The sequence below is a fragment of the Alligator sinensis genome, unplaced genomic scaffold (assembly GCF_000455745.1).
Source record: "Alligator sinensis unplaced genomic scaffold, ASM45574v1 scaffold87_1, whole genome shotgun sequence".
NCBI lineage: Eukaryota > Metazoa > Chordata > Crocodylia > Alligatoridae > Alligator > Alligator sinensis.
In genome coordinates this window covers 2,194,377-2,203,532 of record NW_005841929.1, presented here as the reverse complement: position 1 = coordinate 2,203,532, position 9,156 = coordinate 2,194,377, and the positions used below count along the sequence as shown (strand labels likewise).

At 47.2% G+C, this 9,156-nt stretch overlaps 2 protein-coding genes across 2 annotated transcripts in view; one reads left to right on the top strand and one right to left on the bottom strand.

Moving 5' to 3' along the window:
• Positions 1-5,624, bottom strand: part of DCP1B (decapping mRNA 1B) — a 67,916-nt gene extending 62,292 nt beyond the window's left edge. Inside the window, 3 exon segments of the mRNA XM_025198805.1 lie at positions 2,244-2,284; positions 2,932-3,037; positions 5,523-5,624. The gene's annotated coding sequence lies outside the window, so the exon portion shown is untranslated.
• CACNA1C (calcium voltage-gated channel subunit alpha1 C) overlaps positions 1-9,156 on the top strand; it is a 742,093-nt gene that overhangs the window by 24,681 nt on the left and 708,256 nt on the right.

Sequence of the window (9,156 nt, the reverse complement as noted above, 5' to 3'; positions counted from 1 at the left end):
TGCCTGGTGCCCTCTTCTTGCTCCCAATGTACTTGAAAAAGGACTTTTTGTTGTCCTTAATCCTGGATGGTAGCCTGAGTTCCATCTCTGCCTTGGCCTTCCTAATAGCCCTCCTACACTCACCTTGAGTGCTCCTCCTTGGTGATAGCTCCTCCCTTCCACTGGTTGTACGCCCCCCTTTTAGTCCTCAGGCATTCTTGAATGCCCTTGCTGAGCCAAGGGAATTTCTGAGTACTCTTACCCACCCTGCTTCTCTCAGGGACTGTTAAATTTACATGCTCCAGAATTCCAACCTAACAGCTGCCACACTATTAGCTAACTTATCTTCTCTTTTTAAGATTAGTATCAGGCAAATCATAATTCTAACCCCCTGAAAGCCCTGTGCACAGAGAAGTAGGTTGAAGGCATGCTCTGTCATACAGAATTTAAGACTAGATCAGGGTGCTCAACCCCAGGCCCACAGGACAAATCCAACCCGGAGAACCATGGCATCTGGCTGGTGGGGTTCCCTAAAGCATAGTTTCACAACATGTGGTACATGTACCCCTGGGGGTACACAGGACACAGGCAGGGGGTACATGGGTACCCCAACACTCTCTCTCTCGCCCTCTTTTCCTCTCTCTCTTGACCCTTCTTCCTCTCAAAACTATGGCAAAAAATTTGGTGTACCGCATTCTGAGTGGCACTGGATTCATCCATCCTAGCTTTGGCCAATATTAATCACCTCTAGCCCAGGTACATACTTGAGTTGCACACCCCTGGTGTAAAAGGTGGCAACCCTACCCACATCAGATCAGACATCTGTCACATCACATGGCGTTATATACACGGCCCTTCTTCCAACATATGGCACACATTAGTCCGTAAATATAAAATCCCCTGGAAAATTGAGTGTTGGGCTACTTATTAACATTTTCAAAAGTTAGGGGGTACCTGCTACTTAGAAGGTTGAGAAACACTGCCCTAAAGGTTGGAAAATGTGGTGGTAGGGGATACGTGGCAATTAACACTACTATTCCTTCCCCACAGCCAAATTTCTAAGCCCTGCAGGGCCAGATCTGGCTCAGCCCGGGCAACTGCCACACATGCAGGCTCAGGTCCACAGATGGACCTGGCACAGCTCATCTGGCTTGTGGGCCAAAAAGATTGGGCTAGATCAGGGGTGTCCAACCTTTTTGAATGTGGGTCTGGATCACAAACTTTTTATCACCCAATGGGCTGGCGAGCCATATTCAAAGACCTCACAGGAAACGGTATCACATCAGGAAGTGATGTCACGTGACCTTTGACACCAATGAAGTTGCAGGAAGTGACAATGAAATGGGCCTGGAAATATGGTTTAAAATCCAAAATAAAAACAATATAAAATCAACAATGAAATAATACCAAACACTTGACTAAAATAAACACTGTTGCATAATGAAAGAAGCATAATGCAAGTCAACAGATCAAATGTGGAAAAGATATCAGCCAGAGTGGAAACTAATCAAAGGTGGAGGGATGTGTCTCAGTGGGAGACACCTGCGCGGCACTTTGCAGCCTCCGCTGCTCACTTCCTTGCAAGGGGCAGGCGGGAGAGGAGGGAGGAGAGAGCAGGGGCTTCTCAGTGCATCCGAGAGGCTGAGAGAGAGATTTGCTGCTCAGCTGTACTGCGCCATGCTGGTAATGCATAGTTATTTTAGCTGCTATGTCGCTGCGGCAATGCACTGGGCACTATAATGAGGAAGTGTGTTGCTACTCCGATGTAGCTGGGCATCCTGGTTTGTGCCCACCAATGCTATGTAGCTGTAGCACATTGCTACAATGCCATAGCATCATGTGTAGAGATGCCCTGTAAGAACTTTCTCCTATAAAGGAAACAGTTACAATAGTTTTTAAGCCCTACCATTTTCTTAACCTTAAACAAGCACCATCATTTACTTAACCATTTAGTTTTTTGGTTTCCAAAAGGGCAAACAATACATCCTATGTTAACTAGGATACTGTCACAGAATTATCTAGCTCATCCATACTGACATTTACATTTTCAAGTCTTACGCACAGGAACAAATACAAGATAATGTTCTCTTTTTCAGTGTTTTCTTCCCTGCTTTGTCTTTGAAAAAGTCAAATTAACTTTGCTATTCTTCTTTGCCTTGGAGTAAACCAGGATTCAAAGTAGGTAACTTAGCAGTATTCTTTTCTGATGGGCTTTTCCACTACCACAGGTTCTTTATTCAGACATGAAAATACAACATTCTCACCTTGTGTAAACAAACAGCGTTCCTTCCACGTCAGTCTTCTCCTAAAATAAAAGCAGCATTCAAGCAATTCAAATAAAAATTCATCAGGTGAAAGAAAAATCAATGTTTAGCATGCACAGAGTAATTAGTTAATGGAACTAGCAGCAGTAAGGTGCAGGTCAATTTAGTGTATTTAACATAATCATAGAAAATTAGGGTTGGAAGGGACCTCAGCATGTCATCTTGTTCAACCCCCTCCTCAAAGTGTGACCATTCCCAACTATACTATCTCAGCCAAGGCTTTGTCTACCCAGATCTTAAAAACCTCTAAGGATGGAAATTCTAGAGATGAAGAGTACGTCATGCTCCTGGAATCATCCTATACTGGCAAGCGGACAGAATGCGATTGGAACTGAATCCCCAATCTTAAAATCACACCTGGATGATTCATATACTGAGGATGGCAACATACGGTATTGTTCATTACAAAGAAGAGAGAAGTGAAGGTTGCCATATATAAAGACCATTGCTTACTAAACAGGAAGCATATAGATATTAATTTTGTCAACCATAAATAATCCCTTATCTTCTTTTAACTAAAGGCCATCAGTTACACAGCTGACTCATGTAACATGCAAATAACTAAATTCTGCTTTATGTATTTTACTAGCAAATACAACTAGCATAGTTCATTCTTCAGCTGACTTACGCATTATGAGATGCTATGGAAATCATCAGAGCTGGGGTTTTTTAAGCCTCAGAATCAACTTCCAGTCTCGTTTTTTCTTTTCCTCATGTTCCATCAGCCGTGATAACTTATGAGCCATCATTAAAATAAAATGAAACAAAACCCTTCAGCAACCCACTAGAACAGAGGCAGGCAAAGTCTGGCCTGTGGGCCAGATTCGGCCCACAGTGGACTTCATTTCCCAGCAGCCTCTGCCCATGTTGCTGCGGCCAGTTTCCCTGGGGACCCCAGGAGGGATGGGGCCGGGGTTTCCACAGAGACTGGCTCCAGCAGCACTGGCAGGGCACACAGATGGGCAATAAGCTGCTCTGGCGCTGGGGCCAAGATACTGCAGCCGTGACAGCATGGTCCAAAGCCATGGCAGAGCTGCAATCCACAGTCCACACACCCTGGGCAGGCAGTGGATCTCAGCTCTGCCCCGGCTCCAGACTATGCTGTCACAGGCACAAAATCCCGGCCCCGGCCCCAGAGCAGCTCCCTGCCCAGCTGCATGCCCTGCCAGAGCTGCTGGGGTGAGTCTACGTGGAAACTACGGCTCTGCGCTGCCGCAACCCCACCTCTCCAGTAGCATATTTGCATGCTTTTTTGGTGACACTTAATGCACAATAGAATATTTTACTATGCATTAGTGTAATGTCATTTTTTTTTTTAACTAATGCGCAGTAAAAAAGTCTACTCATTAAACTGCACGTGTAGACGCACCCACATTGGCCTAATTATTTAATTCCCTTCCCACTCACCCCTGACCCATAGGCCAGTATTTCAATTAAAGCAAACTACTATGTAAATGCAAACTATTCAGTGTTGCAGGATTATACATCATTCCTGTGCTTAAAGCTGCAGCTAGGTCTATTCACTTCCTGTGTTAAGCACACACTTAAATTATTAATGCAGTGGTTCTCAATCTGTTTAAACTCAAGGCATCCCTCATTCAGCTTGAGGCAGCTTGTTAGACTCGAGGCACTCAAAAAAACAATGGTTCTTACTTTTTACTTGGTTACTGACCACAGAAAAAAACAACTAGAACAGTTTTTCTATTGCAAAGAACTCTGAAAGGCCACAACAGATCAGAATCGCAACAGAACACTGTGGCCTACCCAAAGCAGTTGAAAAGCTTGGAACCTCGATAAGCAATCATCACTTCCTGATTTTAGTTCACTACTGCAGGTACATCCATAACTCTACATTACTGCTGTGGTTGGGATGCTGGAAATCTTAAAAACACATCCCGCAGAGCAAAGCTCCAGCCACTCCCACCTAAGTCTTCCCTACGCAACACTCCTTGTTTCAGACCACTGGCTCTGGAAGGGCAGTGGTTAGTAACCTGCTAAGTGCCACATAGCTCCAAGTCGAGGGATCCAGTGCAAGGGAGCCAGCTCATTGTGCACAGCTGCTCTTTGGTGGGTTTGGGCTGGGGTCCAGGCACTCAAAACTTTCAAGGCGGGGTGAAGGGGGCCTATCTCCTGTTAGAAAAGCTTACGCTCTCTCTTTTTCTATAGATCTCTCTCATACATATATACACACACACACACTCACAAACACACACACACACACGAGAGAGAGAAATAGAAATATGTACGTAAATAGAAATATAAAGATGCACCTTATAGACTAAGGAAATAAGATGTGTATATCCCTATGTATGTATATATACACACACACATAAGTTTCTCGTGATTTGTGCAGGTTCTGTGTATGCAAATTTGCTCTTATGTGATGAATATTTTTAGACCCATAATTCGTTATATGCGAGGTAAATTATCTCAAATGTGATCGGCATAGGTGCTCCCCCCAACCCAAGCAGGTAAGTCTGTGGGGAGAAGGGAAAGGGCCATGGGGCCGGGGCCCTACCTACTGCAGCAGCCCAGGGAGTGGCCGGCACCAACGGCCTGCTGCCACTGGACTGTACCATGCTCCACCTGTCCCCACTCAACCCAGTTCCTGGGCCGCGCCCTGCCATGGTGCAGGCAGCTGGTGTTGACTGCTCTTGGAACTGCTGCAGCAGGGGCTGGGGTGAATGTGGACAAGTGGAGCCCTGGGCAGCACAGGGTGTGGCCCAGCTTGTCCACACTCACCCGAGGCCCCTGCTGCAGCAGCCACAGGAACAGCCAGTGCCAGCTGCAGAGGGAACTGTCATTGTGTGTGGGGGAGGGAGGCACCTCTTGCTGCTCCACATGCCCTGGGAGGGCTGTGGGCTGAGGGACTGTGCCGGGCTCTTCCCGGGGAGCGTGTACCCCCGGATCTGCATGTGGGACAACAGCAGGCTGCTGTTGCAGGCTAGGGCTAGCGGTGGCACTGGGCTCTTCCCAGTGCTTGGGGCAGGCCATGCCAAGTGCTGGGAAAAGCCCAATGCCGCCACCAGTCCTAGCCTGAAGTGTGGCAGCCTACTATCGTACTGTGTGCAGATCCAGGGATAGTATGCATGCCCTCTAGATGTGTATCCCCACATATGCTATGCACTAGAGAATGTGCAATGTATTATATACATGTGTATATAATACATGGGTGTTATATTTTTATATCCGGCGTGTGTGAGAATTGAAAGATCTTACTTCCTCAGCCTGTAAAGGTGCGTCTCTCCCCTGCCTTCGGCCCAGCGAGGAGCCGAGCCGGGGCAGCTCCCTCTCCCCTGTCTCGGGAGTACCTGGGCCCGGACCCCGCGCTGCAGGGCGAACCCCGGCCCAGCCCGGTGTGGGGGGGATTGCGACGCTGCCCCATGCGGGGCGGGGCAGTCCGCTGCGCGGCTCCGGCCCCCCCCCCACCCACCCCCCGGGGCCCGAAGGTGTAGAGCGCCACCTGGCTGGCCACGTCCACGATGCTGCTGATGTAGGGGTCGTGCTGCTGCAGCGCCGCCAGGCTGATGTCCAGCCCCTTGCCCAGCAAGGCTGCCCCCGCCCCCGCCGCCATTTTGTCCCCGACCACAACACGGAGCGCGGAGTAGGGCAGAGCAATCCAGTGCCGAGACGCAGATCGACCCCGTCTGCCCCCCCCCTCCCCCCACCGCTTAGGAAAAGAAACAAGCGGGCGCGGGCTGGTAAATCGAGCGCCGAGTCCGGGCGGCTCAGGATTGTTGCTATTAGCAACAAGGAGACGAGCTCGCCCAGGGCCTGGCCGGGGCTGTGCACGCTGAGGGGGAAGGGGCATGGCAAGGCGTTGCTGGGGACACGCAGGTGGCCGCATAGAGCTGTGTTTTGGGGGTTGAACCGGGAGGGCTGCAGCCCTTTTCATGTGAAAGCCAAATGATAGTACCACCGCAGCCCCTGGGGCTTCATTGGGAACCAGCAAATCCCTTCAGGCCTGCAGGGGGGTGTAAGCTTCGGCTCTGTTGTCCCAGCACGGCCTGTCCCTTGCGCACCTCTAAGCATATCCCTCTGCATTCATGCCCAGGACAAGGGACACAAGCTGCATGCACGCTCAGTGATGTAAGTACAGGCAGAGACATGGCTCCCAGCAGCAACACCTGCGAGGCATCCACACAGGAGAGGAAATGCAGCCCAGCCTGTGCCCAGCAATACATCGTGTGCAGGCACCTAGACATATTTGTGAATACACATAGAAAGCAGGCAGGAAATTTCCTTTGGCCCGTCACACATTACATATATTATGTGATTCATGCAATTAATTTAGATGGGCCACAAGTGCATTGTCATAACACAATTGACTGGTTAATCACGCAATACATTTAGACCGGCTGCATGTGCAAAGTAATTATTGCACAACGAAAGTGACTGTCCAGCTAAAATGAGTCACCCAGCGATGAAGTTAGTGCTGGAACATGTATGACAACTCTATAGCTGGGTTCTATCCAGCTTTAATTTGAATGTGTAGCAGGGCCATTAGCATCACAGTTTTGTTTCCCGTACAAAATTTAGCCACTAGGGAAATACACGATTCATCCTTTTCATGACAACAATGAGAGATAAATGCCTCTCAGCTCTGTGTGCAATGGAGAGAAATCTGGATGTATTCAGTTTCCTCTGAAAGACTCAGTTGCCAATGTAGCCTAAGTTCCCTTTAGGGTCACATTGTTTTAAACTCCTGATTTCATCTGGTCATGCAATAGTATCGTGACAGCTGGTTACAGCAGTTCAGGGAGGAAGTGCCATGCATTGAAAGATGGACAATATATTTATCTCTGAGGGCAGGGAATGGGATTGGATACTCTGGAATCACTCCAAGGCAAGGAAGATGGTTCAGTTCATGGTAAACAAGGGACACTGCTCCTGTACTGTAGTCTGAAAATGGACTGCAAGACATAAAATAGGAAGGATGACAATTAGGCAATCCTGGCTGCTTGTGGCAAGAAGTTCCACTCAATTCTTTTTGCTAACTAAACCCACCTGGATGCCCTCAATCAGAATCTCTCCTGGCATGACTGTCCTTTCTTGGCCATCACCAACAAAACTCTAACACCGTGATTCTCAGCTAGGGTGCTGGGGCACCCCTGGATGCAGCAAGATCCTTTGAAGAGTGCCTCAAGGTGTGAGGAGATAAACAGAGATAGGCACAGGCCTCTTTGTTGCCTGACGACTGATCTGTCCTTACTGCCTAGCCCCTGTGCAAGGAGGTAAGCACTACAATAAATAAGTTAACTTTTGAAATGGGGTGCCACTCAGTTCACAAAAGTTATGAAGTTATTATTCTATTTAAGGGTGCCTTGAGTCTAGAGGAATTCCTTAAATCTAGAAAGGTTGAGAACAACTGGCTTAACACCTACGCTAAACCCTCCCACACATCTAACACCAATTTGTCTTCAGAGTGTCATGAAAGGATCATAGGCAGACAAGGGTCTTTGGATAAATCCGATATCTTTTATTAGACCAACTCAAATAGTTGGAAACATTCTTCTTTGCAAGCTTTCGAGTACAATTACCTTTCATAGTTTCATAGTAGTTATGGTCAGGAGGGACCTGAACAGATCATCTAGCCTGACCCCCTGCCAATGTATTTTGGCGAGAATACATTCTGTTGCATAGTTTTGCCCACATAGTTATCATGAGGGCATTTAGTGCATTGGATCACAACAGATTTTGGGAAAGGCATCTGTAGGATCCATGGATTCTGATGGGTTCAGTGTGGGGAAATGTAGCAAAGTTAATATTTAATTAATTATCTTACTATTTAGCCAATATTTTCCAGTCTAGCAATCAAAAAAACATGTATCAGAATGGGCACAATTTCATAGATTCATAGATTCACAGATGTTTGGGTCGGAAGTGACCTTAGCAGATCGAGTCTGACCCCCTGCCCTGGGCGGTGAAGTTGTCAGAGACTTTTTATTATACAAGCAGCTGCACCGACGCCGACACCGAACAGACGGAGCTTCCTCTTATCAGTTCCGCATGCCCCCCTCCCCCCCACAACAGACAATTAAAGCAAGCTTTTCTATGTTTCAATTCAGGTCACATGACGCAAGATATTACAAGTCAAACAGAAAACTGGTTTGGACCAGAAAGCTGCAAGAGGGCATAAACCGTGGTTTGACCTATTGACCTCATAGGCCTACTCAGCTCAACAAAGGAAAAGGGCAGGAGAAAGAGCAGATTGCAAAATAGGCAAGAAAAGGCAAGCACTAGCTGCAAGAAGTCAGCAGAAATTGTACAACCGATGAGATTTTGTAACTATGTGTTGGGCAACAGACTGCAAGTGAGCTAATGGGAGAACAGTCTGACTTATGCATCCTTCGAGGCACAGTGAAACTTGCTTTTAGGTAGAGTATCTTCCAGTGCTCCTTTTGGAACAACGGTAAGACTAATCTTAACTGACCCAGCCTCACGTTAGACAGATCTGTTGTGTCTTTTGCGGGATGCACTAAGGTTACAATTGCGTAGCAACAAAAGGAGTATTTGTAGAAAGAGAATAAACCCAAGGACCATGATTGCGATATAAAATAATTTGACCCCAAGTCTGCCAAACCAGTCCCAAAGAAACCTTTGATGGGTTTGGTGTAGTTTAGCAGCTTCTTTCTCAATAATTTCGGCCTGGTTCTCAATAGCACTAGAAGCATGTGGTATATAAATGCAGCATTCTGTTTTTATCAAAGCGCACACACTTTTTTTGCTAGCTAATATATAATCTAAGGCGAGTCTGTTTTGTAGAGTCATTTGTCTCATTTCTTTCATTTCTTTCCTTATTTCACGAAAACCAGTGGCAGTAGCATTAGCTATTTTCTCTAGGGATGCTGCA